This window comes from Lutra lutra, chromosome 4 (genome assembly GCF_902655055.1).
Source record: "Lutra lutra chromosome 4, mLutLut1.2, whole genome shotgun sequence".
In the NCBI taxonomy this organism is placed as follows: domain Eukaryota; kingdom Metazoa; phylum Chordata; class Mammalia; order Carnivora; family Mustelidae; genus Lutra; species Lutra lutra.
In genome coordinates this window covers 70081117-70101431 of record NC_062281.1, presented here as the reverse complement: position 1 = coordinate 70101431, position 20315 = coordinate 70081117, and the positions used below count along the sequence as shown (strand labels likewise).

The 20315-nt window shown below is 36.3% G+C and overlaps 1 pseudogene; it reads left to right on the top strand.

The window, feature by feature from the left end:
* Positions 1 to 19596: 19596 nt before the first annotated feature.
* On the top strand, positions 19597 to 20086 carry LOC125097276 (60S ribosomal protein L10a-like; annotated as a pseudogene).
* The last annotated feature ends 229 nt before the right edge of the window (positions 20087 to 20315 follow it).

Sequence of the window (20315 nt, the reverse complement as noted above, 5' to 3'; positions counted from 1 at the left end):
AGAGGAAACTGAGACATCAACTGGGAGCAAGGATCAAGGATGAGATACTAAGGGTTTGAAGAAATAGAAGAAATCATAGAAAATCATCCAGGAGAATGGAAGGGAAGATGGATGAAAAAATTATAGTAATCTCCCATTAAGAGAGCCCCTTAAATGTTGGTGGGAATGCAAGCTGGTGCAACCACTCTGGAAAACAGCATGGAGGTTCCTCAAAATGTTGAAAATAGAACTACCCTATGACCCAGCAATTGCACTGCTGGGTATTTACCCTAAAGATACAAACGTAGTGATCCGAAGGGGCACGTGCACCCGAATGTTTATAGCAGCAATGTCTACAATAGCCAAACTATGGAAAGAACCTAGATGTCCATCTACAGACGAATGGATAAAGAAGATGTGGTATATATACACAATGGAATACTATGCAGCCATCAAAAGAAATGAAATCTTGCCATTTGCGACGACGTGGATGGAACTAGAGGGTATCATGCTTAGCGAAATAAGTCAATCGGAGAAAGACAACTATCATATGATCTCCCTGATATGAGGGAGAGGAGATGCAACATGGGGGGTTGAGGGGGTAGGAGAAGAGTAAATGAAACAAGATGGGATTGGGAGGGAGACAAACCATAAGTGACTCTTAATCTCACAAAACAAACTGAGGGTTGATGAGCGGAGGGGGTTGGGAGAGGGGTGTGGGGTTATGGATATTGGGGAGGGTATGTGCTATGGTGAGTGCTGTGAAGTGTGTAAACCTGGCGAATCGTAGACCTGTACCCCTGGGGATAAAAATATATGTTTATAAAGCTGTAAAAAAAAAAGAAAAAAGAAAGGATGAATACCCAAGTTTTGTAGCAACATGGACGGGACTGGAAGAGATTATGCTGAGTGAAATAAGTCAAGCAGAGAGAGTCAATTATCATATGGTTTCACTTATTTGTGGAGCATAACAAATAGCATGGAGGACAAGGGGAGATGGAGAGGAGAAGGGAGTTGAGGGAAATTGGAGGGGGAGGTGAACCATGAGAGACTATGGACTCTGAAAAACGATCTGGGAATTTTGGGGGGGTGGGGTGTGGGAGGTTGGGGGCACCAGGTGGTGGGTATTGTAGAGGGCACGGATTGCGTGGAGCACTGGGTGTGGTGCAAAAATAATGAATACTGTTATGCTGAAAAAAAATAAAAAAAAAAATAAAAAAAAAAAAAAGAGAGAGCCCCTTAAAGCTATTGATAATGAATTTAAAGTAAGACCAGTTATCAGAGCTGTGCATTTTCCTTTGTTTTTTTTCTTTCCTTCTTTTTTTTAAGATATTTTTTAAATTTATTTGAGAGAGAGAGAGTAAGACTGATAGAGAGAGTCCAAGTGGGCAGAGGGAAGGGCAGAGGGCAAAGGACAAGCAGACTCCCTGCTGAGCAGGGAGCCCAATGAGGGGTTTAGTCCCAGAACCTCAGGACCATGACCTGAGATGAAGGCAGATGCTTAACTGACTGAACCACCCAGGTGCCCATTCTTTTGTTTTATTTTCAATTACAGGTGCAGGTGCATTGCAGAAAGAAAGTTTTACTTTCCTTGAGTTACAGTTTCATCAGGAAATGTGATGAAGCAAGAGAGGCAATGGAATTGATGATGCATGCAAGGGAGTGATTATAATGATTGAACACAAAACTTAAGGTGTGTAAGGAGGAAATAAAAGACTATTCAAAGATGAGGAGAAGAATGAAGCTTGTAGGATTAATGCTAACTAGGTGTAGGTGGGGTTGAAGAATGCTATATTTGGGACAATAAAGGTAGTGTCTCAAAAGATAGGAGTTGAGAATCAAGGAGACGGATATGTGAAATTGAGTTGATTGCAGGGTCATTGCAATGGGGAAAAAATGCCAAAGGAATGAGCATGGAAGTAAGACTGAAGTAGGGAGGAAAACACCTCACTTGGGAGGAAAAAAGGTCAAGGAACTAAGGAGTCATAGTGTTAGAAAGTTTATCTGTGTAGGGACTCCTGGGTGGCTCAGTTGGTTGGGCAGCTGCCTTCGGCTCAGGTCATGATCCCGGCGTCCTGGGATCGAGTCCCACATCGGGCTCCTTGCTTGGCGGGGAGCCTGCTTCTCCCTCTGCCTCTGCCTGCCACTCTGTCTGCCTGTGCTCACTCTCGTTTCTCTCTCTATGACAAATAAATAAATAAAATCTTTAAAAAAAAAAAAAAGTTTATCTGTGTAGATATTGAAATCACTAAGAATTATGAAAGAAGACATGTTAGAGAGCATGACAGTGATCCAGGGTGGTGTAGAGATGGCCACTACAAAAAGTGACATTGGCAAGCAGAGAGAGTCAATTATTATATGGTTTCACTTATTTGTGGAGCATAACAAATAGCATGGAGGACAAGGGGAGTTGGAGAGGAGAAGGGAGTTGAGGGAAATTGGAAGGGGAGGTGAACCATGAGAGACTATGGACTCTGAAAAACGATCTGAGAATTTTGAAGGGGTGGGGGGTGGGAGGTTGGGGGCACCAGGTGGTGGGTATTGTAGAGGGCACGGATTGCATGGAGCACTGGGTGTGGTGCAAAAATAATGAATACTGTTATGCTGAAAAAAATAAAAAAAATTAAAAAAAAAAAAACAAAAAAAAAAAAACAAAAAGTGACATTGGTATTTTCTAATAATAAAAATTGCAAAGTGATGATGATTAAGAAAGAAGGAGGGAAAGTAAGCTGTGAGCAGGAATGATTAACAAGGAAGACACATATCTCTTTGCAAATACATATTCATTCATTCAGTTGCTCAAGCACATTTTTTAGATATGTGGAGTGTGACAGGCACTATACTAAATGTTTACATTCAGTGTCTAATTTTGATTCATGAAATAACATTATAACATAAGAATTATTATCTGCATCTTTATAGTGAGCAAGTTGAGGTTAAATAATTTACTTGAGATTATTCAGCTATTGTTTACTCTCTCTTATATTGTGTTTCTTTCGCTCTAAAGTAATACCAATGCAAGTTTCTTAATATGGAGGGATGACTACTTTGGCTGTGGCATTGAGAGAAGCTCTGCAGACCCACTCCCTAGGGAAAGAACTGATGAGAATTATACACATACAGAAAAAGCTTTAAATATCTGGATGCTGCCCCAGGGCTTACAACAAATCAAGAAATATTTCTTCTTCCAAGAAAATTTACTGAAATGGTAAATTTGTAGATCTGGAAAACAACAAAAACAAAACAAAACAAAAAAAATGAGAGTCTGCAACTCTGAAGCCATGACCTGACCCCTTTCTGCTCCCTCTCAGCTAAACATGACAGAAGATTTACCCTTTGTAGGTACAGCTAAGAAGGTGGGACTCCCACTCCCCCATGCTCCTACTCAAGAGTTACGATTTCTTCTTGGAAGGGGTAGGCCACTAACATTTCCTATCCCCCCCAGCTCCATGTTACAGAAACTAAATTCCAGATGACTGCATCTCAGAGTTTAAGGACTCCTTTTGTCTGCCAAGCCCCCATTTGCAGGTCAGATACTCTACCCCAGATATAGCAGACCAAGAATAAGCTCCTTATAACACTTCAGGTTGATTATAGGGAGGAGATTTCACATAGGGAGAGGTGAGTCAGAAAGATAAGAGGCTACATATCCTCCTCCATACCCCACTCATGAAGCAGGGATGTCACTCTGAAGAAGTTGGGTACTCTCTCCATCCCCAGTTCTAGAGCAGTGGCCTGGAGATTTTCCCCAAGGGAAGCAGTAGCCCATGATGGAGACTGACAAGGATCTCTCTTAAAGGAGCTAAAGTTCAATTCTAAAGTTGTTCTCAAAAATAATGGAGATTTTGGTCCTAAGCATAAAAGAAGCTAAGAACTCCCTAAGACGAACAAACAAGATGTAACACCAGCTAGTTTATAAAAGAGAACCAGGGTAAGAGAAAACTAGGAAGAATGCTCCTAGGATTAGAATAAATCTCAAAGACTGGTCTCAAAACTGTCCCTGTAAAGGGGCTCAAATTTAGTTGGCCTTGGGGCGGGGGGCAATTATGTTCCAAAGTATTATAAAGTACAGTAGCACAATTAGCTGGCAGTTAGTAGCCTAGCCCTGGGGTGACCAGAGGAAAAAAAAAAAAGTCTAAAAGAGCCTAATAAAGCCAGTGTCATCTCAGGTTGACTGTGTACATGCTCAACTTTGTACCCACTGAAGACTGACATCAGTGACTCCCAGTGACTGTGGGGAAACAGACTTTACTAAAATAGTCTAGGAAAGTCAACAAACAAATGAGTAAGCAAGCAGCAATAATAAAAAGCCCTTAAGAGGTGAGAGAGATAGTATCTCAAGTTACTACAGTGTATTACTGAAAATTAGGAGACATGCAAAGACATAGGGAAATGTGACCTACACATGTAAACAAAAGCAAGCAATAGAAACTAATTGTGAGAGGGCCTAGTTGTCAGACTTAACAAAGACTTCAAAGCCTTCATCATAAATATGTTCAAAGAACTGAAGGAAATCACTCTTAAAGAAGTAAATGAAGGCATAATTACAAGGTCTCATCAAATAGAGAATATCAACAAAGAGAAAGAAACTTAAAAAGAACCAAATGGAAATTCTGGGGTTGACAAGATCAGTGAAACAAAAAATTCTCTAAAGAGTCTCAACAGCAAAAAAAAAAAAAAAAAAAAAAAAAAGAGAGAGAGAGTCTCAACAGTAGATTTAAACAGGCAAAAGAATCAATTAGCTTGAAGACACTACCTCAAAGGGTGTTACATTAAGTGAAATAAGTCAGACAGAGAAAAACAAATACTTTGTGATCTAACTTATATGTGGAATCTGGGGGAATACAATAAAAATCTCATAGATACAGAGATTAATTGCTGTTTGCCAGAGGTGGGGGTTGGGAGTGGGAGAAATGGAAGAAGGTGGTCAAAAGGTACATAGTTCCACTTATAAAGTAAATAAGTCCTGGGAATATATTGCACAGCATGGTAACTACAGCTAATACTGTATAATGTATTTGAAAGTTGCTAAGAAAGTAGATCTTAAAAGTATAAGAAAAAAATTGTTAACTATATATAGTGATATATGTTATTGTGGTGATCATTTCAAAATATATACATATATATGCACATATATAGAATCATTGGTATACACTTAAAAATAATGTATGTTAATTATCTCTCTCTTTTTTAAATAGCATGGCTGGGTTTAAGTGTTGATAACTGGTAAGATAACTAAGTTAAGAGATATTTCATTACAGGTGTGTACAGGATTTGGCATCTGATAGAAATAGAAATACTAACTTACAGTTATCCAAGTATAACATACAGATGTCTTTTCATAATAAAAATAATAATAAAGGAAGAATGATGTCAAACTAGTAAGCTTTCTAACTTAAAACACTAGAGAAAGCAGAACAAATTAAACCTAAAGAAAGCAGAAAGAAAGAAATAATAAAGATTAGAGTGTAAATTAATGGAATGGAGAATAGAAATGTAATAGAGAAGATCAATGAAATCAAAAAGTGATTTTTTTGAAAAGATCAACAAAATTGATAAACCTTTAATTGGACTGAACAGAGACATGGAAGAGGGGACATTACTACTGACCTTAGAGAAATAAAAGGATTTTAAAGTAATAAACTATGAACAATTACATGCCAACAAAATAATTAAGTCTAATGAAATAAAAAAATTCTTGAAAAGAAAGTATTGAAATTTACTCAAGAAGAAATAGAAAATCTGAAAGGCCTTTAACCTTAATAAATATATTGGGGATTCCCAAGACAGCCCTAAGGATGAATGATTCACTAGGAGGACTTCCAGCTCTCAGTACATAATTGTATTCATGGCTATGAAACACCATGGCTGAGAGGATACTAAACACAATCAGCAAAGGGAAAACGTACATGTGGCAAAGCCCGAGGAAAACGAGGCATAAGTTTCCAAGGGTCATCTCTCACTGAAATCATGAAGTTCATGCTTAATTCCCCCAACAAAAAGTTGTGACAACACATGTGATTAATGAGAGCTCACAAGAGACTCAGCATCCTAAGGCTGGTCATATAAACAGCTTCTGCCTAGTACATATCAACATTACAGACTTGCAGAAGGAAGAGCAGGTGTTCAGCATAAATCACATTGTTGGTACAAATAGGTAAGACACAGTGAGCGAGTCTTATCAACTCTGGGAATGATGGGAACCCACCTCAAATCCAAGTGCCCAGACACCAGACAACTGTAAGTTAGCTTTCTTCTGAACAATTAGAAATTTGCTAATTTTTGCACAATTAAAAAATTTAAAACTTTTCACAAAGCAAAGCCAAGGTCCATTTTCCACTCGTGAATTCTACCAAGCATTAAAAATAAATGAATAAATAAATAAATAAAGCCTTAATATCAAATTTTCACAAACCCTTCCAAAAAAGAAGAGGAAAGAACGTGTTCCAACTCATTATATAAGGCCAGTATTACTTTGTTACCAAAGCAAAAAAAAAAAAAAAAAAAAAAAAAACCACATCACAGAAACAGAAATCACCAACCAATTCTCTAGTGACTACATATACAAAAATTACAAAAATTCTCCAAAAACCCTTACAGTGAGTCTTATTATTTGCAGAAGATATGTTCTAGGAAGTCACTGGGAACCCTAAATTAGTGAATACTGAGCCATTGTTCATAAGAGAAATACAGGGTTAGGTTCTCAAGAGCCTCTGGTCATAACATTTTCATCAACTGATCAATAATAGCTTTGTTTTATGTGTGTTTCTGTTTAAAGGCACTTTATTTAATATATATTGCTGACTCATTAACATTGAACTCATGGCCAACAGCACCATAACTCATGCTTGAATAAAGCTTATCTAACAAGCATTTTCTATGTAAGGCACATCACAGCCTTCTTGCACTTAGATGCTGTAGACAGCTTTTGAGAACTAATGTTGGAAGTCATTTTAAACAGCAAATCAACAAATAGCACAAATACATGGAAAATGTGACACTAAAGAGGCCACAAAAAGATACTTGTTTAAAGTATGAAAGATAGAAAAAGAAAGCAGAATATTGTTTTTTTCAACTTCAGCTTGAAATATGTACCTTTGGGTAAGAATTTTTCACTGTTCTCTGCATGTTCACAAATGGACCACAAAAATGTCACAAATATTGATTTGGGGATTACGAGTAGATTTCAGTGAGTAAGTGAATTCGCAAATATGGAAACTGCAAATAATGAGGATTGATTGTAATAGCAAATAGATTCTAGCAACATATAAAAAGGATTATATAACATGAGTAAGTGGGATTTATCTCAGGAATGCAAGTTGGGTTAACATCTGAAAATCAAATAATATAATACACCATATCAAAGGAAAATAGGACAAAAACCAGATAATCATCCCAATAGTTTCAGAAAAATCATTTGACAAAACCCAATATCTATTCACGATAAAAACATTCAACACACTGAAAATGGGAGGGAGTTTCCTCACCCTGATAAAAAACATCTCTGAAAAGCTACTATTTCACTTAATGATAAAATACTGAATTCTTCCTAAGGTCAGCAGCAAGAAAAGTATATCCTCTCTCACTACATTTATTCAACATTTTACTGAAGTTTCTAGCCAGGTCAATTAGGCAAGAAAATGAAATAAAAGTCATCCAGATTGGAAAAGAAAAATAAGATTATTCTTTTTACAGGTGACATGATCTTATACAAAGAAAATCATAAGGAATCAACTAAAAATATTATTAGGACTAATAAATGAATTCCATATATTTGGAGAGTTCACTTTATATACATATATATTATATATATATATATGTAAAAATCAATACACTAGAAATTAACAAATTAAAAATGAAATTAAGAAAAACAATTCCATTTATTATGTCATCAAAATGAGGAATAAAACTTTTAAAATAAAGACAGAACATATACTCGGAAAGTACAAAACACTTTTGAAAGAAATTAAAGAAGATCTAAATAAACTCAAAGACATTCTGAGTTTCTGGATCAGAAACCTTAATATTGGTAAAATGGCAATACTCCCCAAATTGTTTTACAGATTCAATGTAGTCCACCTAAAACCCCAGCAGGATTCTTTTTAGAAACTAACATGCTGTTCTTAAAATGCATATAAAAATTCTTATCCAAAATAGGCAAAAGTCTTAAAATGGAAGAACAAAGTTGGAAGATATACTTCACAACTTCAACATGTACAACAAAGTTACAGTGACTGAGATGGTATGGTACTAGAATGAGGGTAGACATAAAAATCAATGCAATAAAACTGAGAGTACAGAAATAAAGTCTCACATGATTAGTTTAGTTAATTTCAGACAAAGGTACCAGGAAAATTCAGTTGTGAAAGAATTGTCTTTTTTGGCAAATGGTGTTGGGATAACTGAATATTCACATGCAAAATAATAAAGATGGACCATTATCTCTTACCAGGCAAGTGGATCATAAACCTCAATGTAGGAGTTAAAACTATACAATTCTTAGAAGAAAACATAGGAGTAATCTTCATGAATGTGGGCCAGGCAAAGCCTTCTTACATATGACTTTAAAGTAAACATGAGAAGAGAAACAACAGATAAGCTAGACTTCATCAAATTAAATTTTTTTTTAATTTTTTTTTTAAGATTTTATTTATTTGACAGAGAGAGACATCACAAGTAGGCAAAGAGGCAGGCAGAGAGAGAGGGGGGAGGAAGCAGGCTTCCTGCAGAGCAGAGAGCCCAACGTGGGGCTCGATCCCAGGACCCTGGGATCACGACCTGAGCCGAAGGCAGAGGCTTTAACCCACTGAGCCACCCAGGCGCCCCTAGACTTCATCAAATTTAAAACATTTTGTGTTTCAAAGGATATAGCATCAAGAAAATAAAAGTCAACTCATAGAACAAGAGAACATTTTTTCATATATACATTTGATAAGGGATTTGTATCCAGAGTATGTAAAGAAATTTACAACTCAGTAGTAAAAAGATACATAACACAACTTTAAAATGGGCAAAGGATCTGAATAGCTATTTCTCCGAAGAAGATATACAAATGACCAATAAACACAATGAATGATAGTTATTCAACACCATTAGTCATTAGGAAAATATAGATCAAGACCACAATAAGATATCACTTCACATAGAGTTGGATGGCTAAAATAAAAAAGACATATTTTAACAAATTGGCAAGGGAATGAAAAATTGGAACCCTTGTACACTGCTGGTTAGAATGTATACTATTCATCCAACTTTGGGAATTAGGCTGGCAGTTCCTCAGTCTGTTCCTCTAAACATAGTTACCATATAACCTATCATTTCAACTCATAGGTACATACCAAAAGAAATGAAAACATATGTCTATGCAAAAAACTTGTACACAAACATTCCTAAAAGCATTACTCACTTTAGCAAAAAAGAAAAAAAAAAAAAAAGGAAACAACCCAAATGTCTATCAACTGATGAGTGGATAAATAAATGTCATCTTCATACAATGGGATATTATTTGACAATAGATGGCCGAAATACTGATTCATGCTATAAGACGGATGAACATTAAAAACAGGCTAAATGAAGGAAATTAGTCATGAAAGACTACATATTGTGTGATTTGTGTAAAACACCCAGAATACACATATCTATAAAGATAGAGAGATCAGCAGTTGTCTCTAACTGAGGTATGGGAGAGAAATGACAGGTTACTGGTAATGAGAACAGGTGTTTATTTAGGGCTGATGAAATGGTTTACAGTTGGTTTTGGTGATAGCTGTAAAAGTTTGTGAATATAAAAACCATTGAATTGTATACTTTAAATGTACTAGGTGTATGAGGTGTGAATTATATCTTAAAATCAGCTGTTAACATCTGATGTTAGAAACATCAGATTTTTTTTTTATATCCAACCATGTCAAAGTCTGACAATACCTAGTGCTAGCACAGATCTCAGTGTCATTCCCTAGTGCACACTCTAATCAGTCTTACACAGATTACCATGAGTAATCTACTACAGAAACTGTTTCCAGTTTTGATGAGCCATCTGTTGCAATATTAATTTTATTAAAATACAATTTTCATTAAATCACTCCCTTGCTCAATAGCAATAAATCTCTAATCTCCACAGTCTGCCATTTTAAGACCCATAATCAACTGGCCGGTGTTGCCCATGATGTTCGGCAGAAAAACAGCCTCTCAAAGATGTCAGTATCTTAATTCCCCAAATCTTTAAATATGTTACTTTACATGGGAAAAGAGACTGCACAGCATGATTAAATTAAAGTTCTTGCGATGGAGAGATTATTCAGGATTATCCAGTCTGGCCCAATGTAGTCACAAGTGTCCTATGTGAAAGAGGGAAGCAAGAGAGTCAGAGAAAAGATGCCACAAAGAGAGCAGGGGTCAGAGAGATGTGTGCCACAATCTAAGGAATGTGGGCAGCCTCTAGAAGCAAAAAAGGCAAGGAAACAGTTCTCCCCTAGAACCTCCAGAAGGAATGAGACCCTCTGACCCATTTTTTTTACTCTTACATTCAGAGTAGTACGATAATAAATTTTTATTGCTTTACGCCACTACGTATGTGGCAATCTGTTATAACTGATAGGAAATTAATACACCCATGCATCCATCTTATTATGTTGTTTTGTTTTGTTTTGTTTTCTCTTTTCCCATCTCTGACTTGAATGACCCTTCTCCACTTATCTGGAAATTCCTTTCTTTTCCTTACTGCCAACACAGGAAGGCCTGCCTTAATATGAATACCCTTAAGAAATCTCTTCCCACTAACTCCACCTCCATGGAATTTTAATTCTGACTAGAGGTTTCTTCAGAATGTACTTATGTAATCTACAAATGATGAAGACATGCATTACCTAAGGACAGTCACTGATTTTAAGTTAGACAATGAAGGCACATGGCATATCATATGGAAACAATGTAGTGTAGTATTAGTATGCTGATAGACCAGCTTTTTCCCCCAAAGCCCTGATTTATAGTGTTTACTGATTAAATGCTCCCAAGAGGACTGACTTCAATCATCATCTCATATACTTTAAACTTACACAGTGTTATATGTCAATTATATCTCAATAAAGCCGGAAAAAAATAAAGACTGATTTCAAGCTACCAATGGTTTGACCACCAGATCACAAAATCCCTGAATATTTAATAACGTCTTTAGTGAGCTAGTTTATGTCTCTGTCTCAAACCCATCAGAGCCTTCTTTTATTTTTATTTTTTTTTCAGAGCCTTCTTTTATAAATGTGTTCTCAAGTACAGAAAGATGGCTATTTTTTGCTCTATGCCTAATAGTATTTAATAACTATTTCTGAATCTTTGATTTTGATCATTTACTAGGTGAGGACTTACTTACCAGTGGGGAGGCCTTTTCCCTACCATTAACTTGCATTGGTATTCCTGAAAATACCTTACACTACTGGAGAGGGGATTTCTCCCTATAGCCCACTCACTATCACATCTTTTACACAGTTGTAGAAATGTTTTAGTCAATAAAGAAAATATTTAAAAATCATTAAGTTTAAAATTAAAAAAAAAAAAGAGGGTAAATGTCTCTAACTCCCAATTATCAGCTACATGAATAGAACCTGGTCATTTATCATCAGTAGAGAGGAAATCAGGCATTCTGTAGCTGTGCAGAGCCTTGGTACAACCCACGGCAGGCTGCAGTTATTTCCCAGTGTGTGCCTTCTTTATTATGTCCCCCACTGATTTGATTCATGTTCATTCACTGGACAAATACTTCCAGAATCTCAAGAATGCTCAAAACAGGAAGCAGAGATATTTTTCAGGGCCACCTGGGCACACACTCTACTTTTCCATTTCCACTTAGCTGTCTAGTGCTTCACAATAATCACAAAATTAGTAGCTTAAAACAATGTCCATTTATCACTGTATAATTCTGTTGGTCTGAAGTTAAGCACAGTATGTCTGAGCTTTCCCTTACAATATCACAAGGCTAGAATCAGGGTGTTGGATAAACTGAGTTATCATGAGGGAGGCTTGAAGAAAAATCCAGTTCCAAGATCATTCCTATTATTGTCAGAATTTAGTTCTTGCAGTTCTAGGACTAAGTTTCTGTCTTCTTGCTGGCTTCCAGTTGGTTGGGGCTGCTCTAGGATCCTAGACATCATCAAATTCCTTGCAACATGGCTTCTTCATCTTTAAGTCAGTAATGGAGTGTCAAATCATTTGCATCAAATCTCTAACTTCCTCTTCTGCAATCAGATAGAGACCACTCTCAGCTTTTAAAGAACCTGTGATTAGCTAAATCTCACACAGATAATCTCTTAAGGTCAACTGTGCCATTTAACACAAGCTCATCAGAGAAATAAAATTCATCATATTCACAGTCCTGGGGATTATTCAGGGCTCATATGCAGAAGAAAGGAAGACAGAAAATTTTGAAGGTCATCCCCACCATAATCATTCTGATGCTAACTTTAGTTTCAAGAACAGGAGAAATTGATATGGTGAATATAAAGAGAAACATGTAGATTATTGGCATAAATTCTTGTGGAATGGAGCTTCCCAAATCCAAGATCCTAATCTGGGCAAAAAGTGTTACCAGAAACTATGTGCTGCTTTTAGGGTCTCAGTGAGCCATGGGAAGCCACTCTGGTAGTGAGATTTACACAAGGTAGCCACATCAATTTTTATAAAATTTCATTTATATAGATAATTAAATCAGGATCTTAATTTACTTCAGGACAGGAGGAGCTTTCTGGTCTAGAACACCAGAATCATTACTTCAGTTGGTGTCAGAAGTGAGATGAGACACCCTCCAAAGACAGAAGTAGATGCTTCTTGTTTTCATGAGGCTTGTAGTCTAGTAAGAAACATACATAAGGAAATAGCTGATAAACCGAAAATGTGTTGACTATGCCTTAGGCAAAGGGAGAAATTTATGCAAATTCCCAAGAAAGAAAAAGGGTGTAGAGCACTGGAGGGCCTTCCAGTGTCCTAAAATAAATGGAAGGTGAAGGAAGAATGGAAGTAGCTGTTAAGAGGAATGAAAACAGCTGAGGTTGGAGAAGCAGGTTAAGTGAAAGTTCATGGAGACCCAAATACACCACGTAAAGGTAATTGAGCTTAAAAGTACTTGGGAGTCCAGCAATTCCATGAATAGGAATTTATTCTAAGGAGATAATAAATCAGTAAAGATTCATGGATGAGGATATTTACTACAGCATAATATAAAAGCCATCTATGTTTCCTCCTCAATAGAAATAAACTCAGTGTTCATTAAAGGGGATTGATAAAAATAATTGATGGCGTTGGCCACCTTAAAGATGATATTTATTCCATTTCATTGACATACAATAACACTGTATTAAGAATGAGAATATGAAGGAGTAAGAGAAGTAACATAGTATTCATTATGCACAAGCAGGGAGATCAACTCTTACCAAGTATCCTTACATCCAATCCTCTCAAAAATCCAATGAGATAAAAACTGCTATTGTTCCTATTTTATAAAAGAAGAAATTGAAGCACAAATGGGTAGATAACCTGCCTAAATCCACACATTTATTTAGAAGCAGAGCCAGGATTAAAATCCATGCAGAGGCAGAATAAACCAATCTATTCTTCTAACTTGAATTCTGAAAAACAGAATACAAGAGGAAAAAGGAGATAAGGAGCAGAAGAGGACAAGGAAAAGGAGGGAGAGAAACAGGGAGGGAGAAAGAGAGAAAGAAACAGAGAATGAACAACAATCACTAGAAAATCTTAAGAGTAGTTATATCTGAGTTGTAAGATTTTTGGTAATTTTTTTCCTTCTTTCTACTTTTCTGATTTTGGATTTTTTACAGAGAGCAATTTGATTTTTTTTAAATTAATAGACTTTTCAAAAGATCAGTTTTTGGCTTACAGATAAGCTGGGCAAAAAATACAGAATTCCACTATACCTCTCTCTTCCCTCCCATGTTTATCTCTATTATGAAAACCTTGCGTTAGTGTGGTACATTTCTTATAATTGATGAGCCAATATTGACACACTATTATTAACTAAATTCTAGAGTTTACATTAATGTTCACTCTTTGTGTTGTACATTCTGTGGGTTTTGACAAATGAATAATGTCATGTATCATCATACATTATCACACAGAACAATTTCTCTGCCCTAAAAATTCAAAATAAATCCTGAAGGCAAATAATCATCACATATATAAAGGATTTAGGGTAAGTGTAAGACACAAATTTAATCCAATATCCCTGAATCTAGTCATTTCTCTCATACAGGGATATGCTCTCCTTTTGCAGAGGAAGGTCCTATATAAGTTGTTTCTCTCTCAGCCTTGTTCTTACAGACTCAAGCTCTGGCTTTACTTCTGTGATAGCATTTGTCTTCCTTCTAAGTTGCATGGTATTGTCTGTCTATGGAAAACTGGTTAACTGTAAGTTCAGAGAGTTGTATTCTTTTATGATGGGCAAATCAAGCACAAGAAGAGCAAAGCCCTACAATGCCCGAAATCCCCTTGATATTAATGCCCATACAAGTCCTTCCTATGGGTCTTAGGAAAGAATTAAAACTCAGTGAAAGTATCATCTGTCACCACAGCGTTAGGTTTCTGTACTTCTTGTTCAGTTTACCCATAAGCCTAAAACTGCTCTTTTGCTTAAGGATATAGAACTGGAGTTACATTTTGATTCACGGCTAAAAGGAGCAACATGCGTCAAAAACACTGAAGTGTTTATTTTTCTGATTTATTAGATAGTTTTAGGGAAGGAAGAAATACAGTCTCCTCTACTTATAGTTAAATAGCTTACATTTTTGGTTCCTTGTATTTGGGTACTATTTCTAAAAATGTTCTAATTTATGACAATCTCTTCATGCAAAGCATTAGAATATTTATCAGAATTTTCTTTATCTTTAGAAAATGTTGATTTTCTGCTCTTCATTGATTACCAGTGAGATTTAATTTTTTTCTACACCCTTAGAACAAGTTACCACAATTTTAGCTTTTATGAACTAGAATCTGATATATACTTAGCTATTTATTTTTGTATCAGTTTTGGCTTCATCCCTGGGAATTGTTTTCTCTTTTTATATTGTGGATTAACTAAAGTCAAGCAAATTAACTAAAGTAATTGTGGAAGTGGGTCAAATAAAGACTAATACATGATTGTGAACATTAAGAGGAGGAACAAAGAATAAATCTATGCTAACAAGAAACACATAACAAATTCAGGCAGATTGTCCAAGTAAACAGTAAATGCCATTGAAGTAAATTTCTCACTATAGGCAGTGAAAGATGGAGGGATTCAATATATTGAAGGTATGTTAAGTTTTGTAAAATTAGTATACCTTCAATGTACACTGCAACTCAAATGGAAAACATAATCATAGGGTGGGTGCCTAATTAATTAAACAAGAACAAAAACATATCATCACTTAGAAAAGTTATGATAATACCTTAAGATATTTTTTATAAGAATTTTTTAACCCAATAGATGTAAACTTCACTGATGGATCATGTAGTAGCAGTAATATATTGGCCAGTGGAGAACGTGTCTAAAAGGAGAAGTGAGTAAATTCATTGAGGCTTTTACAAAAAGAAAAACAGAAAAAATTAGGAGCAGGTAAAGGGTACACCAAATTTATCTGTAAATCTAACCCGGAAAAAGACCGTCTTGAGTATGGACTTTTGAAAACAACCATTGGCCAATTTTTGCCCCTATTCAGCTGCCTCTGAATGATTCTCTGACCAATAGTTAAGTTCATAATTATCTTCTAAACTAGAGGCTTTTCTACCCAACTGCTTACGGTACAACATTTCTACTCAGATCCCTAATGGGATTTCAGATTCAATGGATCCAAACTAACCTTTTTAATCTCTTCTTTCCCTACTTTGATTCAGACTGTCTTCTAGTTCTGCATTCTCTTTTTGGAGTGTTAGACAGCATTTTGCCATTTGCACGAGCTGGAAACACAGAGGTCATCTTGCATTCCTCCTTTTCCTCTCTATCCAACTCATCATGAAATCGTGACAATGCTACTTTTATTACATTTCACCGGTGTGCCCTGTCTTCATATCCTGTCAGCTGTCTCCTTCTAGCTCAGCTACCTGCTCTCCTCTGCACAGATCCTCGCTTCATTCTGTATATCCTCCTTTGTTCTACTTCCCTACAGATAATCTTTCATGCACCTTTTCAAAACCCTTTAATGATTCCTTCTATAGTTTGATAAAGACCACATCCCTTTGAACAGAAAGCTACTTGTAATTGCCTCCTTCATCGTACCTGTCCAAGACTCTCCTGAAACCCTATGCACGGGTGTAGGGGATTATTTGCCTTTTTTTTTTTTTTTTCTCATTAAACTTTTGTTTTAATGGGTCTCAAAATTCTGTGACAGATTTTTGGTCAAGTTGTTTCCATTAAAAAGTACTGATTTTAAAAACTAATAACTTAAAACTGCCACACACACACAAAAAAACAAATGGTCCACAAAACATTCTCCTTTCCTTCTGAAGGTTTTACGATGCATTGTTATCATTAACCAGTCTTTTACTATTAAACTTAAATGGCCAATTGACACAAACAGTTCTGAGACCGTTCTTCCACCACTGATTAAGACTGGGGTGGCAGGTATTGGGGATAATATTCATTTAGCCTTCTGAGCTTTCTGGGCAGACTTGGTGACCTTGCCAGCTCCAGCTGCCTTCTTGTCTACTGCTTTGATGACACCCACAGCAACCGTCTGTCTCATGTCACGAACAGCAAAACGGCCCAGAGGAGGATAGTCAGAGAAGCTTTCAACACACATAGGCTTGCCAGGAACCATATCAACAATGGCAGCGTCACCAGATTTCAAGAACTTGGGACCATCTTCCAGCTTTTTTCCAGAACGACGGCCATACCACCCTGAACGTGCCCAATCTCGTCTGATTATTTGCCTTTTGTGGAGCATACTACGTTTGGTAACGCTTTTGAGATTTTGTGAAAGTCATTTTCCTTTTCCAGAGATCCTTTCACTTCTTTTCCATCTGATGAACTAGCCGTTAAACAAGTCTCAGACACTATTCCAGTTTGAGCTGATCTTTACACATGTGCAAAGAATAAGCATTGACCACACTGGATTGTAATTGCTTGTTCTCTATGCACTACTTGAGGGCAGAGACCATTCTTCTCCTCCCCTGTCCCCAGAAACCCTTGCTACCACAGAGGTTCTACAATGAACAAGGATTTAGTAATTATTTATTGAGAGAATAAAATGTTTGCAACAGCCAGATTCTGAAGGACTTTGAACAAAACAAAAAGGAGTTTACTCTATAGACATAGCTCTGAAGCATAGGAGGGATATAATCGAGTCTATGTGTTAGAGAGAAAACTTGGGTAGAATAATGAATGGGCTAAAGATGGGATATACTTGTAGGACTGGCAGACATGTCTGGAGACGCTACTATGGATTTATTGGGATATTAGGTTGAAGAATGGGAGTATGATTCATGCAGTGTTATATGTTAGGGCTGAATTACACATTCTGAATATATAGTATGAAAAAAATAAGAACTCTTTTTTTTTTTTAAAGATTTTATTTATTTATTTGACAGAGAGAGATCACAAGTAGACGGAGAGGCAGGCAGAGAGAGAGAGAGGGAAGCAGGCTTCTTGCTGAGCAGAGAGCCCGATGTGGGGCTCGATCCCAGGACCCTGAGATCATGACCTGAGCCGAAGGCAGCGGCTTAACCCACTGAGCCACCCAGGCGCCCAAAATAAGAACTCTTAATCTGCTTCATATCCATGACATATCTTACCCAGTACTGCAATTCTGATAACAGATATTAGGCAGAAAAGCACAATTGCCACACTTTATAGGAATTAAGCAGACAAAGGGCTTATGCATTTATTCCAAAAATACTTCTAATTTCTTATAATAGCATAATGTGGCTGGATCAATCATAAATTTATAGAAACCAAGTTGTACTTATTTATATTTAAGCTCATGGAACAATATTTTCCATAGTTTGACACATGTTATTCTAGGATTTGGTGAAACTGTCCGTGAAGATAAAGAATCAACATTAAAAAATATATTTTTTTCTAAATTAGTAAAAGAAGATCACCAAATTTTCAACAACAAATTATCATACTAATGCCCAGAATTTCTGCCATAATTTTTTAACTTCATCTAAAGTTTTCTTAGATATGAATTGTAAGATTTAATCTAAGATATTTTGTAAAGATTTAATCTAAACAAATTTCAGATAATTTCATGATGTTTTCCAGCATTTTATAACACAACCAAATTAAAAGACCATCTTCTGCTATTTTACATAATTAAAACTTCCAAAATAGTAAGGCTCAGGTAGGGCACATTCTTCCATTAGAAAATGGATGAAAATAAAGTAAAAGTTCAGCAGAGTCAATAAAAATTGTACTGCTTCATAATATCCAAGTTGTTTGTCAGAACATCTTTAAAATCCGTAAGATTTTATTTATAAATAAAAGCCTGTTATAATTACATATAGTTCATCTATTTTACGCATTTAATATAAAGGAATGAAAGACTCATAAAATTCTAAACTTTAATATGGAATTACTATTATCATCATTATCCTCATTTATGAGAAAAATAGATTGTGGTGAGGAAAGAAAGGTTAAGATAACACATTAAAGGTAAAAAAGAAAGAATTCTCCTAAATTACATAACCTATAAGTAAATATACTAGAAATAGGGTAACTGCATTTCAAGGGGTCAGCACTGAACCTATTTTATTCCATGAAGGGTTGTTTATGACAATCAATATTGCCACTCATTTTTGATGATCTTTTGTGTCCTCTGTACCTCACATTAAATGCATCAACATGTTTGATTTTTAATTTAGCCTTGTTAAAGTAATTTAGTTCAACCTTCACTGAGGAAATGCTGTTATTTGCAATGACAGTGAATGCTATTTGGCCTCTAAGGGCAAATGGGACTGTCAGCCACATTGTCAAGTTTTGAGTTGACACAGTCAAGGAGCTAGTGAAGAGGGAGAACGGTGGGTTCCAGCTTTTAACAACATTGGGTGGTGGGATGCTGTAGATACACATTGCTTTTTAGTTTGTTGCTGCTGTTGTTCATTTTTCTAAATTCATCATCTATTTTTGATCCTGTGAAAGTTTCCATACTTCTCTTCACCACTTCGGGTGAAAACCTCAGTCATTTTTGAGTCTTCTGTCTTCCATAGCACCCATTCCAAATCATGCTAATCCCACATTTCATGTCTAATCCAAATGCCTTCATCCTTATTCAAACTTTTGTCACTTCACAATTGTGTAGTTTTCCACAACATCATAATCTATCCCTCACCTTTACTTTCTGTGTGAGTAATGCCACCAAATAGATTAACACTACATTAATCTTTTAAAAAGTCTCATTTCCAGTCATGTCTCACCCAGATCTTTAGTGTCTTACATGATCTACAAACTAATGCCTAAAATTATTTGCCTACTTTTCTCCTATTATTGGGGCACAAGGCACCAGGAGCAGCAAAGTCTCCCACAATACCCTGTAAGAGGCTCACGGGAAGTTTTTGCAGACAGAGGAGCTGAAGATACAGTTTGAAGAACTATGACCCTCAGAAGGGTCATATTTTCTCAGACACTATCAGGTTTAATGTTTCTCGGGTACCATCAGGTTTAAATCCACTTCTTACCTCAAGTTCTCCTTATATATTTTGGGGGACCAGCAGCACTGTGATGAGGCCAAGGCTGTGGATACTCCCCACATGGACATTGAGGCACTAAAGAAACTCAACAAGAATAAAAATATTAGTCAAGAAGCTGGCCCAGAAATATAATATCTTTTTGGTTTCAGAATCCCTGGTCAAGCAGATACCATGAATCCTGGGCCCAGGCCTGAAGAAGGCTGGCAAGTTCCTTTCCTTGCTGATGCTCAATGAGAAAATGGTGGCAAAATGGATGAAGTCCGTGATCAAATTACAGATGAAGAAGGTGCTGTGCCTGGCGGTGGCCATTGGCCACATGAAGGTAACAGATGATGAGCTTGTGTACAACATCCACGTAGCTATCAGTCTCCTGGTGTCACTGCTCCAGAAGAACTGGCAGAACATCAAGAGCACCATGGGCAATCCCCAGAGCCTGAACTAAGGCATAGCTTAACAAACCATAGTTCTACCAAAAAAAAAAAAAAAAGAATTTGCCAAATATCTCTGTTTTTCATAATCCGTTCAAGCTTTTTAGTCTTCTTTCATTTTGCACCTGTAGTCACATGGAATTTATTGATTATATCACTAACTTCCATTGGTTATTGATAATATATGATCCCTAGAAAAGTAATTCCCTATGCTAGAAAAATCAACCCATATTTCTAATAAGT